Source organism: Oncorhynchus kisutch, linkage group LG27 (assembly GCF_002021735.2).
Source record: "Oncorhynchus kisutch isolate 150728-3 linkage group LG27, Okis_V2, whole genome shotgun sequence".
In the NCBI taxonomy this organism is placed as follows: Eukaryota; Metazoa; Chordata; class Actinopteri; order Salmoniformes; family Salmonidae; genus Oncorhynchus; species Oncorhynchus kisutch.
Window position 1 is genome coordinate 6,142,912 of NC_034200.2, and position 18,517 is coordinate 6,161,428.

General features: G+C 43.2%; 1 pseudogene; it reads left to right on the forward strand.

Annotated features, from left to right (window-relative positions):
• The first annotated feature begins 1,455 nt into the window (after positions 1-1,455).
• LOC109871474 (DNA ligase 1-like) lies at positions 1,456-17,255 on the forward strand (annotated as a pseudogene).
• The last annotated feature ends 1,262 nt before the right edge of the window (positions 17,256-18,517 follow it).

An 18,517-nucleotide genomic window follows, 5' to 3' on the forward strand; every position in this document is an offset into this window, starting at 1 on the left:
TCCGATTGTCTATTCAGATAGCAGCCGGTAAGACAGCTAACGGTTAGCAGGCCGCAGATGGGCGTTCAGGTAACGTCGCGACGGAGGAGCCAGCCGAATAACTCCTTCGGGTAGATAACGTCGGCTATGATGGGAGAACCTGCCAGACGGAAGCCACTTGAGAAACAGGCACATGCTGGCATGTCCAGAGTTTGTAAAAAGGCATGTGAAAGACTATTTTAACCATTTTGTGCAAAGCTCTGTCTGGAGAAAACAGGTGGCAGCGTCATGCTATGGGGATGCTTTTCACCGGCAGGGACTGGGAGAATGGTAAGGCTGGAGGGGGGAAAATGAATGGAGCCAAATACAGGCAAATCCTCGATGAGAACCTGCTTCAGAGTACAAACGACCTTCGACTGGGGTAAAGATTTATTGTTCCAACAGGACAATGACCACAAAAAATACAGCCAAAGCAATGCTAGAATGGCTTCAGAACAAGAATGTGAAAGACTTCGGGTGGCCCAGCCTAAGCAAGACTTAAATCCCATTAAAAAATCTGTGGAAAGACTCGAAGATTGCTGTAAACCGCTCCCCATCGAATTTAAGAGTGTGAAGAAGCCGTAGCGGCAGATCGAACAGGATGTTCTGGTGCTCACCTCTCTTAGAGGCTTTTATTTCCAAAATTAAGAGGTGCAGGACGAATTGGCTAATACACTTTGTGCATAAAACAATAAAGAGGACATTGACAAATACTTTAATAAATCAAAGCTATTCAAGGTATAAACCATTTCCAGCAACAACTCCATGCCTATAACACATTTAAGGTATGGCTCTGAGCGCCTAAGTACTCTTTCCAAGAACTCCCTTCCGCTAGGAATGTTCTATCATGATATGCCCAAAACGCAGTTCTACCATAGATGTATACAGTCATTTGCCATGGACATATAACATCATAAACAACAATTTGACATAAACACACACTTCAATAACTTGTGCCATAACGTCTTCTTTAAATCACACAATCCACATTCATGACGTAACTCACCCTCGGGATAATTCATCACTTTGGTTAATCCCATCAACCAATGAAATGTTCTTCGAAAACGCAGAATAATTTGTGTCATGCATTACGCCAGACGGACACCGGCACAGAGCTTCAAACAAACACATCAAGTAGGTTATATTTTAGGATTATTCTCTACCAACACATATCGTTATTCGAGTAATATATTTGCTTTGCTAGAGCATGTACGTTTTAAATGGGCAGCTTTAACACGGTAGAACATTGGGAACAAGTTACATTGTTTTAGTAACTGCCGTGCGCAACTAACACTTGACTTTGGCACTTTATGTCAAAGTATTGTTGGCAAACGGAATGCGCAACTCTAACCAACTCTTGTTTTCAGGTTTCTTGGTTATACCTTGAAGAGATACAATAGCCCTTCTCTTACCAATTAGTTTCATTGTCTATAAGTCATGGACATGCGCTCTAAAACAGAGTTTAAGAAAATCTGCAAGTAAGAATGGGAGAAAATCCCCAAATCTAGATGTACAAAACTGATATAGGCATATAAAAGCTGTAGTATTGACTCCGGTGTGAAGACTTATGTAAATGAGAGATGTCTGTATTTAATTTTCAATACATGTGCAAAATTAAAAAAAACTTGTTTTCAATTTTTCAATTTCGGATATTGTGTGTAGCTGGGTAAGCAAAAAGTAATATTTAATCCATTTTGAATTTAGGCTGTAACACAACAAAATGTGGAATAAATCAAGAGCTCTGAATACTTTCTGAAGGCGGGTGACGTTTGGGACATAAGCCCTAGTCCTGTGGTAGTTCTTTGCTCCTTTTCTCTGTATCCTCTTTCCTTTCGTTTCCCACGCTCCCTCTGAATCTCTTGGCGCTCTCTCTGCAGGCCATGAATAAGAACATTGACATCATCAAAGGTCTCTATGTAGCCTGCCGCTTCTCTGAGGCCAGAAACATCGTCAGGTAATCTGCCTTCACTTTACTTCTGGTCAACCTGAGCATGTCTCCCAAATGGCTCACTACCTTTGACCAGAGCCCTATTGGCCAGAAGCAGTATACTACAAAGGGAATAGGGTGCCTTTTGGGATGTACTTAACACCGGTCGGTCTGCACTCATTATTGGCCTTCTGTTAAAATGTTCATGTCATGCATTTTTAGTTCCAAGCACCTTTTACATATTTTTATTTATTTGTATTGGTTTAGATGAGGATTTAGAGTGGAGCATGTTTACAATTTTGGGACACACTGATTCACTCTATTGACTGACTCTTCCTGATGATGTTTTCTTGTTTGTCCACTCCAGTGAGATGCCCAACTATGATGTCATCATCCCAGTACTGGTGGAGGGCATATATGAACTGCCCAACCACTGCAAACTCACCCAAGGTACAGTACTTTGTGTGTGTGTGTGATGATTTATGACACCCTCCTCTCCCCCACCTCAGGTGTGCCATTGAGGCCCATGCTGGCTCAACCCCCCAAAGGTGTAGGAGAGGGGATGAAGAGGTTCGACGAAGCCACCTTCACCTGCGAGTACAAGTATGACGGAGAAAGAGCACAGGTGTCTTATTTCTCACATGCCCACTTACTGTGTGTGTGTGTGTGTGTGTCAACTGTGTGCCCTAGTTAGAAAACAGACATGATGCTGTTGGGCTGTGTTAGCCCCTCCCAGTGGAGGCATTGGAGAGAGCAGTGTAACTTCTCTTTCTCTATTTATCCTTCCTCAATTTCTCCTAACCTCTCTCCTCACATTCTCGAAGCACATTGGAGCAGAAGATCTGTCTTCCTCCGCTAGAACCTTCTCCAATGCGTTTTGAGGAGGAGGTCGAGAAGATTGAGGCCAGGAGTCCGAAAAATACAATGGAAATTCACTTGAGATTCACCCAGAGAGCAGTGTGACACCTATTCTTTGTGCCTTTAAACTGCAGTGTGACTCCTGAAATGGCCAGCAGATGGAACCCTAAGATGCTGGCATCTGGAGCTTCTCTCATACAGTTGGGCTCTGTCAATTCGTCTTTCTGTGATTCCTAGCATACTATCTCCTCAAATTCTTCTCAACCATATTGGAGTAGAAGAGCTAAGGCCCTTCTTCTCCAGTGGGTTTTGAGAACGGGGTGAGGAGAGAGGATGCGAGGAAGAATCGATTAAGAAAAATCCTTGGACACGGCCTGTCTCTCTACTCTCCAGATACGATAGGAAACTCACTCACTCACTGTTATTAGTTGAATGATAACTATTGATTATTGTATTTGTGCAGATCCATATTCTGGAGAATGGGGAAGTGCGTATTTTCAGTCGCAACCAGGAAGACAATACGACCAAATATCCCGATATCATCTCTCGTATTCCCACGGTAATAGTAACCCTCTCAACACTAGCACACTCTGTATGCATCCCAAATGGCACCCTATTCCCTATATAATAAGGCTCTGGTCAAAAGTAGTGCACTATATAGGGAATAGGATGCATTTTGGGATACACACTCAGCCAGCATCTTAGCCCCTTCATGGTCATAAGCTCACTTCATGAATAATACCTCTCTTTATCTCCTCTATTTTGCTCCCCTCTTTCTCTCTCCCGCTCCATATTTCTCTCTCCCTCCCTCTCTGCCTTCCCCTCCCCCATTTCTATCACACCCCTCCCTCCCTCCCTCAGGTAAAGAAGGAGTATGGTGTCCTGTGTGCATGACTCTGATGCTGTGTCTTGGGACAGAGAAAATAAACAGATCCAGCCTTTCCAGGTGCTCACCACACGGAAGAGAAAGGTGAGAGGAAAGAGAAATAAGGGGGGGGGACAATAGTCGGTATCCATGGTTTTGGTTTCTGTAATTATTTTCATAACAGCTGGATGGGTGATTAGCCCAGGCAGCTGTGTTCACAAGTTGTCTGCAGTGCTGGTGGATCATTTTCCTACCATGCTCTCTATGTTCATCAAGTTAGACCTGCCGGGAGTTACCTCTGAGGTGGCTATTGGGGTACACAAGCCCCCTGACTGCAAAAATATACTGAGTGAAGGGGCCAAAAGATCTAGGTTTTGAATGCTCTTTTTGGTGTGTAGGTGTATGGTCATGTTTAGTTAGGTTGCTGTTCACCTGCTGTATCTCAACGGAGAGGTGAGTTGGGATGATGATTAAATAAGCATGTCACTGTAACACCTGTTGCATTCGGCACGTTGATTTGACGGGAGTTATGGAGTCATCTATTAAGTAAACCTTGTTCCAGTCAGAATGGCCTCTCCTTTTTCTGTAGCATGAGGCAGCTTATTGTTCAAGTTTTAGTCTAGTCTTATTCATTTTGACTGAAATATCATTGTCTTAGTCGAGCACATTATATTACAAAAAAAAATGGCCTTATTAACCTTTAGTAAACACATCACTGACTTCCATGTGCACAAGCATGCATGGTCTTGTCCTACATCTTTCTGCATAACATCCTATCGCATGATTCTCTTCTCAACAGCCAAATTGCCAGAAGAATGCATTTATCTGCAGCAGATGATAAAATCACACCCCTTGTCAGGGCTTCAGACTAACATTTCCCAGAACTTTTTCAGTTGGTTGCACCAGCCCATGATTCGCACCAATTTTTTTCCACAGCGTCACGCAATAGAAAAACGCGTAATTGAAGTCATTCACAGTGCTTTAGACTGTAATAGACTACTGAGATGGTAGGCTTTTTGAGACAGAAGTTGTTTCATCTAACACGTCCAAGCAGGAATGCATGATTCAACATATATTGATGTGCTACCTAATCCAGTGTCTGTCATTAATTGTGGGTTGACAATAGAGTATTGTTTTTATTTTTCTATTAAAATATGGCTCCAGAATTTTCTGACTTTTGTTGTTCAATAGAGAGTAATTTGCCTTAACTGTTATGTGCACTAATATCATAGGCTAATTTATTTTGGGGTTAATTCACCACAGGAAGTAAACTCAAATTTACTTGCATGACTGCATGACAACTCATGTATGAACAACTTTATGTAGATTCAGCTACATAGATTGCTAGATTGCTAACCCTAAATATAATACCCACTGCTAGTGTCCCTTGTGGCTCACTTGGTAGAGCATGGCACTTGCAACACCAGGGTTGTGGGTTCGATTCCCACGGGGGACCAGTCTGAAAATGTATGCACTCACTCAATGTAAGTCGCTCTAGACAGTAAATGTAATGTCCTAAACGTTGTAGCTTGCGACCCTATGCGCTCGGAATTGCATGCTTCGCATCTTAAAGAATAATCAAATGTATTGGTTGTAAAATAGTTGCTTTGGAGCTCAAAATTAAGAGATGACAAATCTAAATTATATCCACAGAAAGCTGAGAACAACAGTAGTTGCTTCCAAAGATATGAATTTCACAAATTGGATTTTTAAATGTACAATCAGAAGCTTTTTTCTCTCCCGTAGCGCACATCAAGTGGCTCGCTCATCACAGCAGCAGGCCCCATGGAAACATGCCCAGGGGCTGGGAATACAATTTCATTACTGGAACCATGAGGATAATGCACTTTACTGTTTGACCAAATCATGGTTTTAGCAGCCAAAAAATAGGACATTTTTAAACTTTCGAGTGGGGTGACCATGTAATGAATTTTCAGCTTCCACTGATGCAACCAATAAAAAATGTAACTCACACAGTCAAGTTAAAGGGTCGCAAAATGTGACTAAACGGCTGCCGTCTAGAGCCCTGCCTCTTGACATATTGTAGATGTATTGTAATCAAAGTTAAGCCTTACAATTCTACTAATGTCATGCATGCTTTTGATTGGACCAAACAAATGACACAAAAAAGCTCTCAATCTCTCAACTCTTGTCCAGTCCATTTACTAGTCAGGTTTTAGTCACACAGATAATTTAATCTAGTCTTGTTTTTGTGAACCGAAATGAGATCCTTTTAATTGTGTTATTTTTTTCCCCTCGATTTATTTAGTAATCTTGTCAATTGCCACTGACTCAAATCATGTTGTGTTGTTTACATACCCATGCTTAGCAGATGTTATTGCGAGTGTAGCGAAATGCTTGTGCTTCTAGTTCAGACAGTGCAGCAATATCTAACAAGTAATCTAACAATTCCACAACAACTACCTAAATACACACAAATCTAAGTAAAGGAATAAGAATATATAAATATATTGATGAGCAATGACAGCGGCATAGGCAAGATGCAATAGATGGTATAAAATACAGTATGAAGATGAGTAATGCAAGATATTTCAACATTATTAAAGTGACTAGTGATCCATTTATTGAAGTTTCCAATGATTTCAAGTCTGTACATAGGCAGCAGCCTCTCTGAGTTAGTGATGTCTCTTGAGATACAAGCTGTTTTTCAGTCTCTCAGTCCCAGCTTTGATGCACCTGTACTGACCTCGCCTTCTGGATGGTGGCGGAGTGAACAGGCAGTGGCTCGGGTGGTTGTTGCCCTTGATAATCTTTTTGGCATTCTTGTGACATCGGGTGCTGAAGGTGTCCTGGAGGGCAGGTAGTTTGCCCCCAGTGATGCATTGTGCAGACCGCACCACCCTCTGGAGAGCCTTGCGGTTGTGGGCGGTGCAGTTGTCGTACCAGGCGGTGATACAGCCCAACAGGATGCTCTCAATTGTGCATCTGTAAAAGTTTGAGGGTTTTAGGTGACAAGCCAAATTTCTTCAGCCTCCTGAGGTTGAAAAGGCGCTGTTGCGCCTTCTTCACCACGCTGTCTGTGTGGGTGGACCATTTCAGATTGTCCATGATGTGTACGCAGAGGAACTTAACTTTCCACCTTCTCCCCTGCTGTTCCGTTGATGTGGATACGGGGCTGCTCCCTCTGATGTTTCTTGAAGTCCACGATCATCTCCTTTTGGGGGGGCCCAGTGTTGAGGATCAGCGGGGTGGAGATGTTGTTACCTACCTTCACCACCTGGTGGCGGCCCATCAGGAAGTCAGGGACCCAATTGCACAGGGCGGGGTTGAGACCCAGGGCCTCAAGCTTAATGATGAGCTTGGAGGGTACTTTGGTGTTGAATGCTGAGCTATGGTCAATGAACAGCATTCTTACATAGGTATTCCTGTTTTCAAGATGGGTTAGGGCAGTGTGATGGCGATTGCATTGTCTGTGGACCTATTGGGGCGGTAAGCAAATTGAAGTGGGTCTAGGGTGACCTGCATGGTAGAGGTGATATGATCCTTTAGTCTCTCAAAGCACTTCATGATGACGGAAGTGAGTTCTACGGGGCGATAGTCATTTAGTTCAGTTACTTTTGCGTTCTTGGGTACAGGAACAATGGTGGCTATCTTGAAGCATGTGGGTACAGCAGACTGGGCTAGGGAGAGATTGAATATGTCTGTAAACACACCAGCCAGCTGGTCTGAGCATGCTCTGAGGACGCAGCTAGGGATGCTGTTTGGGCCGGCAGCCTCACGAGGGTTAACACGTTTAAATGTCTTACTCACGTCGGCTACGGAGAAGGAGAGCTCACAGTCCCTGGTAGTGGGCTGCATTGGTGGCACTGTATTATCCTCAAAGTGGGCAAAGAAGGTGTTTAGTTTGTCTGGAAGCAAGACGTCGGTGACGTGGCTGTTTTTTGTATATTTTTGTAGTCTGTGATTTTCTGTAGACCCTGCCACATATGTCTCATGTCTGAGCCATTGAATTGTGACCCCACTTTGTCTCTACACTGACATTTTGCTTGTTTGATTTCCTTCCCTATGGAATAACTACACTTTTGTATTCAGCCATATTCCCAGTCACCTTTTCATGGTTACATTTTGTTTTATTTCACCTTTTATTTAACCAGGTAGGCAAGTTGATAACAAGTTCTCATTTACAATTGCGACCTGGCCAAGATAAAGCAAAGCAGTTCGACACATACAACAACACAGAGTTACACATGGAGTAAAACAAACATACAGTCAATAATACAGTAGAAAAATACGTCTATGCAGATAAGGGAGGTAAAGGCAAAAAAAAGGCCATGGTGGCGAAGTAAATACAATATAGCTAGTAAAACACTGAAATGGTAGATTTTCAGTGGAAGAAAGTATAGATAGAAATAATGGGGTGCAAAGGAGCAAAATAAATAAATACAGTAGGGGGAGAGGTAGTTATAGATGGGCTATGTAGAGGTGCAGTAATCTGTGAGCTGCTCTGACAGCTGGTGCTTAAAGCTAGTGAGGGAGATAAGTGTTTCCAGTTTCAGAGATTTTCGTAGTTCGTTCCAGTCATTGGCAGCAGAGAACTGGAAGGAGAGGCGGCCAAAGGAAGAATTGGTTTTGGGGGTGACCAGAGCGATATACCTGCTGGAGCGTGTGCTACAGCTGGGTGCTGCTATGGTGACCAGTGAGCTGAGATAAGGGGGGACTTTACCTCGCAGGGTCTTGTAGGGTCTTGACCTGGAGCCAGTGGGTTTGACGAGTATGAAGTGAGGGCCAGCCAACGAGACTGTACAGGTCGCAGTGGTGGGTAGTATATGGGGCTTTGGTGACAAAACGGATTGCACTGTGATAGACTGCATCCAATTTATTGAGTAGGGTATTGGAGGCTATTTTGTAAATGACATTGCCGAAGTCGAGGATCGGTAGGATGGTCAGTTTTACAAGGGTATGTTTGGCAGCATGAATGAAGGATGCTTTGTTGTGAAATAGGAAGCCAATTCTAGATTTAACTTTGGATTGGAGATGTTTGATGTGAGTCTGGAAGAGGGGGATGACCGCAGCTGCTTTCCAATCTTTGGGAATCTCAGACGACATGAAAGAGAGGTTGAACAGGCTAGTAATAGGGGTTGCAACAATTTCGGCAGATCATTTTAGAATGAAAGGGTGGCCAGCCGGAAAGCATGGCCAGCCGTAGAAAAATGCTTGTTGAAATTCTCAATTATAGTGGATTTATCGGTGGTGACAGTTTCCTATCCTCAGTGCAGTGGACAGCTGGGAGGAGGTGTTCTTATTCTCCATGGACTTTAGTGTCCCAGAACTTTTTTTAGTTTGTTGTATGAAGCCAATTTCTGCTTAGAAAATCCAAGGCTAGCTTTTTCAACTGCCTGTGTATGTATATTGGTTTCTAGCTTCCCTGAAAAGTTGCATATCACGGGGGCTGTTCGTAGGATGTTTTTGTGTTGGTTAAGGGCAGTCAGGTCTGGAGAGAACCAAGGGCTATATCTGTTCCTGGTTCTAAATTTCTTGAATGGGGCATGCCTATTTTTTTAAATTTAATTTAAAAATTTTTTTTTGCCCTTTTTCTCCCCAATTTCGTGGTATCCAATTGTTTTAGTAGCTACTATCTTGTCTCATCGCTACAACTCCCGTATGGGCTCGGGAGAGACAAAGGTTGAAAGTCATGCGTCCTCCGATACACAACCCAACCAAGCCGCACTGCTTCTTAACACAGTGCGCATCCAACCCGGAAGCCAGCCGCACCAATGTGTCGGAGGAAACACCGTGCACCTGGCAACCTTGGTTAGCGCGCACTGCGCCCGGCCCGCCACAGGAGTCGCTGGTGCGCGATGAGACAAGGATATCCCTACCGGCCAAACCCTCCCTAACCCGGATGACGCTAGGCCAATTGTGCGTCGCCCCATGTACCTCCCGGTCGCGGCCGGTTACGACAGAGCCTGGGTGCGGACCCAGAGTCTCTGATGGCACAGCTGGCGGGCATGCTTATTTAAGATGGTGAGGAAGGCATTTAAAAAATATAACAGGCATCCTCTACTGACAGGATGAGGTCAATATCCTTCCAGGATACCCTGGCCAGGTCGACTAGAAAGACCTGCTCGCTGAAGTGTTTCAGGGAGCGTTTGATAGTGATGAGTGGAGGTCGTTTGACCGCTGACCCATTACGGATGCAGGCAATGAGGCAGTGATCGCTGAGATCTTGGTTGAAAACAGCAGAGGTGTATTTAGAGGGCAAGTTGGTTAGGATGATATCTATGAGGGTGTCCGTGTTTACGGCTTTGGGGTGGTACCTGGTAGGTTCATTGATAATTTGTGTGAGATTGAGGGCATCAAGCTTAGATTGTAGGATGGCTGGGGTGTTAAGCATGTTCCAGTTTAGGTCACCTAGCAGCACGAGCTCTGAAGATAGTTGGGGGGGGAAATGAGTTCACATATGGTGTCCAGAGCACAGCTGGGGGCTGAGGGTGGTCTATAGCAGGCAGCAACAGTGAGAGACTTGTTTTTTGAGAGGTGGATTTTTAAAAATAGAAGTTCAAATTGTTTGGGTACAGACCTGGATAGTAGGACAGAACTCTGCAGGCTATCTCTCCAGTAGATAGCAACACCGCCCCCTTTCGCCGTTCTATCTTGTCTATCTTGAATGTTGCAGTTAGGGATGAGGATTTCAGAATTTTTTGGTGGTCTTCCTAAGCCAGGATTCAGGCACGGCTAGAACATCCAGGTTGGCAGAGTGTGCTAAAGCAGTGAATAAAACAAACTTAGGGAGGAGGCTTCTAATGTTAACATGCATGAAACCAAGGCTATTACGGTTACAGAAGTCATCAAAAGAGAGCGCCTGGGGAATAGGAGTGGAGCCAGGCACTGCAGGGCCTGGATTCACCTCTACATCACCAGAGGAACAGAGGAGGAGTAGGATAAGGGTGCGGCTAAAAACTATGAGAATTGGTCGTCTAGAACATCCGGAGCGGAGAGTAAAAGGAGGTTTCTGGGGGCGATAAAATAGCTTCAAGGTATAATGTACAGATAAAGGTATGGTAGGATGTGAATGCAGTGGAGGTAAACCTAGGTATTGAGTGATGATGAGAGAGATATATTGTCTCTAGAAACATCACTGAAACCAGGTGATGTCATCGCATGTGTGGGTGGTGGAACTGAAAGGTTGGATAAGGTATAATGAGCAGGGCTAGAGGCTCGACAGTGAAATAAGCCAATAAACACTAACCAGAACAGCAATGGACAAGGCATATTGACATTAAGGAGAGGCATGCTTAGTCGAGTGATCATAAGGGTCCAGTGAGTAGTGAGGTTGGTTGGGGTCACGGTGATTCAGACAGCTAGCCGGGCCATCGGTTTCAAGCTAGCATAGGATGGAGGTCTATTTTTAGCCACCTCGTGCGTTTCCGTCGGTAGATTAGTGGGGTTCCGTGTGGTAGAGGGAATCAATCCAATTGGCAAAATAGATATAGTTATAGTGACCCAGGAAAAATTGTCCGATAGATCTATTCAGATAGCAGCCGATAAGACGGCTAACGATTAGCAGGCCGCAGATGGGCGTTCAGGTAACGTTGCGACTGAGGGCCCAGTTGGATAACTCCCTCGGGCAGATAACGTTGGTAGTCCAGTCGTGAAGCCCCGGTGGGGCTCCGCATCGGCAGTAAAACGCGTCGGGATAGGTGATTGTAGCCCAGGAGTGGCTGATGGAACTCTTCAGCTGGCTAGCTCTGGAATAATTGATGTTTGCTCCGGGATCGACGTAAGCCAATAGTCACACGGATAGCAGCTAGCTAGCTGCGTGATCCAGGTGTAAATGTCCAGAGCTTTCGGTTGAAATCTGGGGGTAGGGAGAGAGAGAGAGGTCCGGTATGTTCTGGTCTGAGTTGCGTTGTAAATGTGTTGGTTCTCGCGTTCAGATTTGTGCGAATGCTGCCATCTATCTACGGTTTCTGGTTAGGGTAGGTTTTCATAGTCACAGTGAGTACAACATCTCTTTTACACTTCCTTATAAACTCACTCACCGACTCAGCGTATATGTTGATATTATTCTCTGAGGCTACCCGGAACATATCCCAGTCTGTGTGATCAAAACAATCTTGAAGCGTGGATTCCGATTGGTCAGACCAACGTTGATCAGATTTGTCAAAAGGAGAGTGGGGGAGGGCCTTGTATGCATCGTCTAAATTAGAATAGCAGTGATATCCAGTGTTTTCCAGGGCAGGTGCTACAGTCAATATGCTGATAGAATTGAGGTAGCCTTGTTTTCAACTTTGCTTTGTTAAAATCCCCAGGTATAATAAATGCAGCCTCAGGATATATGGTTTCCAGTTTGCATAAAGTCCAGTGAAGTTCCATGATGGCTGTCGTGGTATCGACTTGAGGGGGAATATACACGGCTGTTACAATAAACACATAGGTGTGAGACTAATATTTTCGCCACTTTTCGTTGACAAAATGAACACTGAGGTACACCCCCTGCACAGGATGCTAGTGTAATATATTAGACATTGAATCATTAGACATTGATTCTAATGTTTGCAATTTCAGTGGTGTGTGTCTCAGTTTCTGGTAAAGCGGCCCCTGGGTCACAGGGCCCTACTGAAGGAGAGCTTCGAGGAGGGAGAGTTTGTGTTCGCCCGCGCTATTGACTCAGACAACACAGACACCATCGCTGAGTTGATGGAGTAGTCTGTTCGAGGTGTGTGTGTGTCAGTGTGGGATCGGTCTATTTGCTGTGTGCGTGTGACTGTCTGTGTGTGGGAGGGAGGGAGAGAGACGGGAGCCAACCATGTGTTTGTGGGAGGGCTATCCTGTCTTCTCCTTCTCTCGAGAAGTTGTTTATTAATGAATGTCTTAGGCTGTGTCCCAAATGACACCCTAATTCCCTATGGGCCCTGATCATAAGTATTTGCGCTATATAGGGAAGGGGGTGCCATTTGGGATGTATTCTTAATTGTATGTCCTCCTGTGGTGTGATTTTTGGTTGAATCCTCAGACTAATAGTGAAGACTCTGGAGAAAGATGCCACATGAAATCGCCAAGCGCTCTCACAAATGACTCAAGGTACACGCATATGCACGCATACGTACACAAACCACACATGCACGCACACATATGCACCAGGGGTTCCTAAACTTTTTTGACCCACGACCCCATTTTGATATGTGAAAATTCTCGCATTCCAACCTTGTGGGAAAATAAATGTATGTGATTTAACAGCCAAAGTTGACTTTTATTTGGGGCTATGGTAGTCAATTGGAAAACATTCTAACAGTATTTTTGTTTTTATGTCTTCTCAACTCCACATCACATACTTCTGATGTGGGGCTATGAGTCATTTGCAAATGAGTCTGAAAAAATGTATCTTATCTCACCACAACTAATGAGATGGGTGTGCTTGATGCATGTCACGTTAGCACTTCTCAAAGTCAGCGGGCGTGATCTACAGTGCGCACCTCATCTCTGGTTTTAATGCGAACCAGTGTGTGGTTTGATGTAGTTTACAATCAAAGTTACTTGCTACAGTATATCTCCGAGTTCTGTGCTCAGCTCTTTTGCCGCCAGTTGCTCTCGGGTTATCATACAACGCATTCATATGGCAGAGGCAGACACATTCATAACTAGAGAGCAGAGACCTGACCTCCGTCCCGTGATCGATGGAGCCACATCTGTGCAAAAGCCAGCCATTTGATCCCATATGGAATCTGTTAGCCACGCAGCACACTGAACATCCCCTGTGCCATTTCATGCTCGGTAATGGTGAGACAGAACATTGTGTCCTCGTGAATAGCATCCCCCGACATCTATAGAAAACAAGGCAATTCATGGGCATCTCAGCTCTCACAACTAACGTCCGTTTGGAGTTTGGGTCATTCAGTCAGTTTCTTCTTCATTGCTAGCAATAGCATGAATGATTTCTTTAACAGTGTTGTCTGGCAAAGGTATTGATGTGAGTTTCTGTGACTCTGCCTCCCCACACATTGTTTACGGACGGTAATTTTGAAGTCTCTGCAGTAGTGTGTGGTTTCATGGCGTATCGGGCCTAGTCATTCACTGTGGGAATGACTCAAGTGCAACGGTCAAGTGTGGCCTTTTCCCAGGATCAAGGGCACTCTGGTTGAATTTGATTTTCATCATATTCATTTTTAAGATGAACCACATTACAATGATTTGAGACACAAAGATGATACTATATATTTTTTGTATTTTGTTGGGGTGGGGGGTTTGGAAATTCTCCTGCGACCCCATTTTCATATCAGGCGACCCCCACATGGAGTTGGGAACCACTGGTATACACACACACACATACTTACACTCTCATATCTACTCGCATGAAAACCTACAATTCATCCCTGTCTCTCTGTCTAGCTGAAGAAAGACTATCTGGATGGGGGACAGTGGATCTGTGTGTGATTGGAGCGTATCTGGGGAAGGGCAAGAGAACAGGGACCTACGAAGGATTCCTGCTCGCCCGCTACGATGAGGACAATGAATAGTTCCACTCAGTCTGCAAGGTCTGTCTGTGTGCGTGTCAGGGGTGTCTTTGTATGTCTGCTTATGTCTGTGTGTGTGTACCTCCTTGCCTAGGAGGTGACTTTTTGTCTTTCTCTGTCTCGGTTGGTTTGTCTCTCTGAAATGTGACACAGTGCCTCAGTCCAAATAGGATAAAGGTATTTTGCACAGGGAATTCTTTCACAATTCTGCTCTGCTAAATGTCTCATCTGGCTTACAACAGGGGGATATATTTTTCAAGTTATTTTGTCTTTGCAGATTGGGACAGGTTTCAAGGATGAAGATTTGGAGCAACAGTACCAATTCTTAAAGGTACAATACAGAGATGTTTGTGTTTTATGCTCGTTTGATGCGAAGCGCAGAGTCTTTAGACCCAATTAACTATGAAGGCATTGTCTTTTCCAGGAGCACATTTTGCCCAAGCCCCACCCCTATCATTGTGTGGACCTATCAACAGAGCCTGATGTGTGGCTTGATGCCGTGCAAGTATGGGAAGTGAAGTGTGTTGACCTATCGCTGTCGCCAATCTACAAGGCTGGCATGGGATTGGTTAGTAGAACTAGTCCTTGTACACTGGCTCATCAGTACTAATAATATTTGGATTTCAAGCCAGTTTAAAGTAATTTGGAAGTTAATAATTTGATTCAATGCAATTTCATCTTTGAGGGCCAGCCAGTAAAGCAACCACAACAGAATCTTTAACTCAATAATCCCCTCTGCAAATCTAAAATGTTTAGGTCTCAGGATGTTGTGAAATTTCTCTGGTACATTTTCACATTTTTTATGTCTCAAATTTCTCATGATGATCATGACACTTTTTTCTTCCCCTTAAAAACTATATTATTTAAGAGACCTACCATGAAGCGACCATGTTTACCCATAGCTTAAAAACACACTCCTATAGGCCTAAGTCAAATATTTAGGCAAAATCTCAGGACCGTATTCAGTCTGAGTAGCAGTGCTGTCCGAAAATCTTATTCACCACTTCTACTCCAAAGCTCTTTGTGGATATGGGTCCTAATCTGTGCTTTGCATTAGTACTCAACAAAGCTGTGATATCGTGGTACTATGTTAGATTAAATAAAGAGATGCCATCTTTGAATCAATAGTTCTTCAACCTCCAGTCTTTTGGTGCAGGGTTTAAAAAGCGTATTAACTGTGAAAGGAAAACCCACAATAGTCTTCCGTTTTTAATGTCTTTAGTGGCAGCAAAAGTCAGACAAGTTTAGGTGAAAAGATGATTCATATCTTTTCTTTGGCTCTGGTCTTCTCCCAGTGTGACCCAGAGAAGAGCTTCAACCGCTTGCTCAGGTTAGGGTAAGGGCTAGGGTTAGTGGATAGTTGTTTGAAGTGTTGACAAACTATCTATTTGGAACTATCCGAATACTGTTACTGGCAATTCATGTATTTTCTCCTCTCTCCCAGTGTGACCCAGAGAAGGGCATCTCTCTTCGGTTCCCACGCTTCCTGAGGATCCGAGATGATAAAAAACCAGAGCACGCAACTTCAGGAAGACCGGTAGTTGATGACACTGCTGTGACAGTGTATCTCGTAGTTCTGAATTTCTCTGGTTGCGTTCCCAAATGTTTTTCTATGCAGGTTGTCCAATCAAAAACGGGTATTTTGACAAATGGGTCAACTCAATGGTTCAAACCTCATGCCCCTATCATAATCAATTCAAAAGTTATTGGAGTTTTTACCCTTGTAGAATGGCCAAAATTAGGGTGAGTAAATCAAAATAATTGCACAGCATCGCATCAGCTAGGCTGGATGCTGTGTGGGAATAAAGGCTACTTGACAGGCTCATTTTCCCGTTGAACTCGCCATCTTTCTTCTCAAATCCGCAGGACTCAAAACAATGTAGAGGTAAGATGTATATCGATTTTGAGACATGACATGTAGTACTTTTATATTTTGGTATACCCGTTTCACATTAATGTGAAATTCCTGTTTTTTTAAAAGATTTTCCACATCTGTGAAATGTCAACAGAGCACTGAGAATACCGCAAGCTTCTTTTCAAAGCCTTTTACATTTAAATTCAGCTCGTGCCATGCTAATTTCGCTTTTTGCGTCCCGTGGGAACAACTTTGAAGACGAACCACAAAATGTAAAATCCTCAAGTTGCTGCATGCTCTTTCAACAGAGCTTTGTGATTATTATCATCATCAGAGGTTACACATTCTGCCCATTTGGATATACTGTTAATGAAATGTTAAAGACCCCACTAATGATTCAGAACATTTATAATCATATTTGTCTTGGTAAAATGTATTTTATAACACAAGGAAGTGAAATCTCATCACCAAAGTGCTTTTTCACCCACTCTGGGCAGGGTTGGTAGACACCCTATTCTATAGAAGAAACCTACCTTCAGAGACAGAGGGTGCATCCATATTGCACCCTATTCCCAGGCAAAAGTAGTGCATTAAATAAGGAATAGGGTGCCAGTTTTCTTTCATTCTAGATCTATGCTTCCCCCCTCTGTGTTTCAGCTTCTCCCACATATATATATATATATACACACAGTACATTTTATTCCACCAATTTTGCTATTCTGTGTTTATCCCCCTGTAATTTGATATAAATTGGCCCTCGTACCATCATGGCCACCTTATCCTCAGCTTCCAATTGGCTCATTCATCCCCTCTCCCCCTCACTGATTTCTTTGTTCTGTCCCATTTCAGATTGCTGATTTGTACAGGGAGCAGCAGGTTGTTCAGAATCAGGGAGACAAAGCTGACCTTGAGGACTACTACTGACCTCATCAACGGACCGGCCAGTCGCCAATGACTCGGGTGAAATCTCAATTTGTACATATAAAATAAATGTTATGGTAAACTTGAACAAGGCTCTGTCGATGCAATGTAAATATTTTTTTTTTATAAAAAATGTTTTAAACTCTGCACAGCAGTGTCTATATCCAGGTGCTGGTTTAGGCTCTGCCAATGTCAACATTTTGTGTGTGTTGGTGTTGAGCCTAAGGCTCATTTTTGTAAACGTATACGTAACAGTATAAATAAAGGATGTGTTCCCCGGTTTTCAATGACACAAATAAATCACAGTAATGACAATGTGAATAAAGGCTTTGCTAATTTTATAATATCAAACATATTGGGTGTTGATTTTATCCTGGCCTAAGCTTCATTTTATCGATTGATAGTGTTGGTTTCCCGGACACAGTTTAAGACTAGCCCTGGAATAAAAAACACTTATGCTTTTTAATCCCGTTCTAAATTTCATCTGTGTTCAGGAAATCGTCCGATACAGTATAGAGAACACCAAGACATTGAAGACTAATCTTCGGTATTCACTTGTAATGCATATCTCAGTAACACTACCTGAAACATACAGGTATGCTTTAAAACTGGTTCTAAGCATGTATGAGCCATTATCCTTTGTCTTAATGTTCATCATTCATGCAGTGAGTGAAATGGAGATCCCTTTATGGTGTCCTATGAGCCACCTGGTGCAATAAGGATGAGGAGTTCAGAAGAGTTGAATAACACTTGCATAATCCTAGCAGTACGCAGAGACTTGAATACTGTCGAAGTCAACAAAGCTCTAACTTCCCCCTAAGTACCTCTCATTCTTACAGCTTCAGTCCAGTATGGTGTGCATCCCAAATGGCAGCCTATTTTTGTCATAGTGCACTACTTTTGACCAGGGCCCATATGGCTCTGGTCAAAGGTAGTGCACTAATATAGTGAATAGGGGGCCATTTAGGATGCCCCCTACCAACGTCAGAATGTAAGGATAAATGCCCTTCTGTTTTTCCCCATTACACTATTGAAGGCAAGTCAACTCTTAACATTGCTGCTCACCAGTGGTGTAAAGTCCTTAAGTAGTGTACTTTAAAGTATTTTTACTTACATTTTGGGGGGGGATCTTTACTTTACTATTAATATTTTTGACTACTTTTACTTCACTACATTCCTCAAGAAAATAATGTACTTTTTACTCTATACTGTTTCCATGACAACCAAAAGTACTCATTTACATTTTGAATGGGTAGCAGGACAGGAAAACTGCAAAATTCATGCACTTACTGTATCAAGAGAACATCCCTGGTCATCCCTATTGCCTCTGATCTGGCGGACTCACTAAACACATGTTGGGAGTGTGCCCCTGGCCATTTGTAAATAACAAGAAAATGGTGCCTTCTGGTTTGCTTAACATAAGTCATTTGAAATATTTGTACTTTTACTTTCAATACTTAAGTATATTTTGCCAATCACATTTATTTTTGATACTTAAGTATATTTAAAACCAAACCCTTTTAGACTTACTCAAGTAGTAATTCACTGGGTAACTCACTTTTACTTGAGTCATTTTCTATTAAGGTATCTTTACTTTT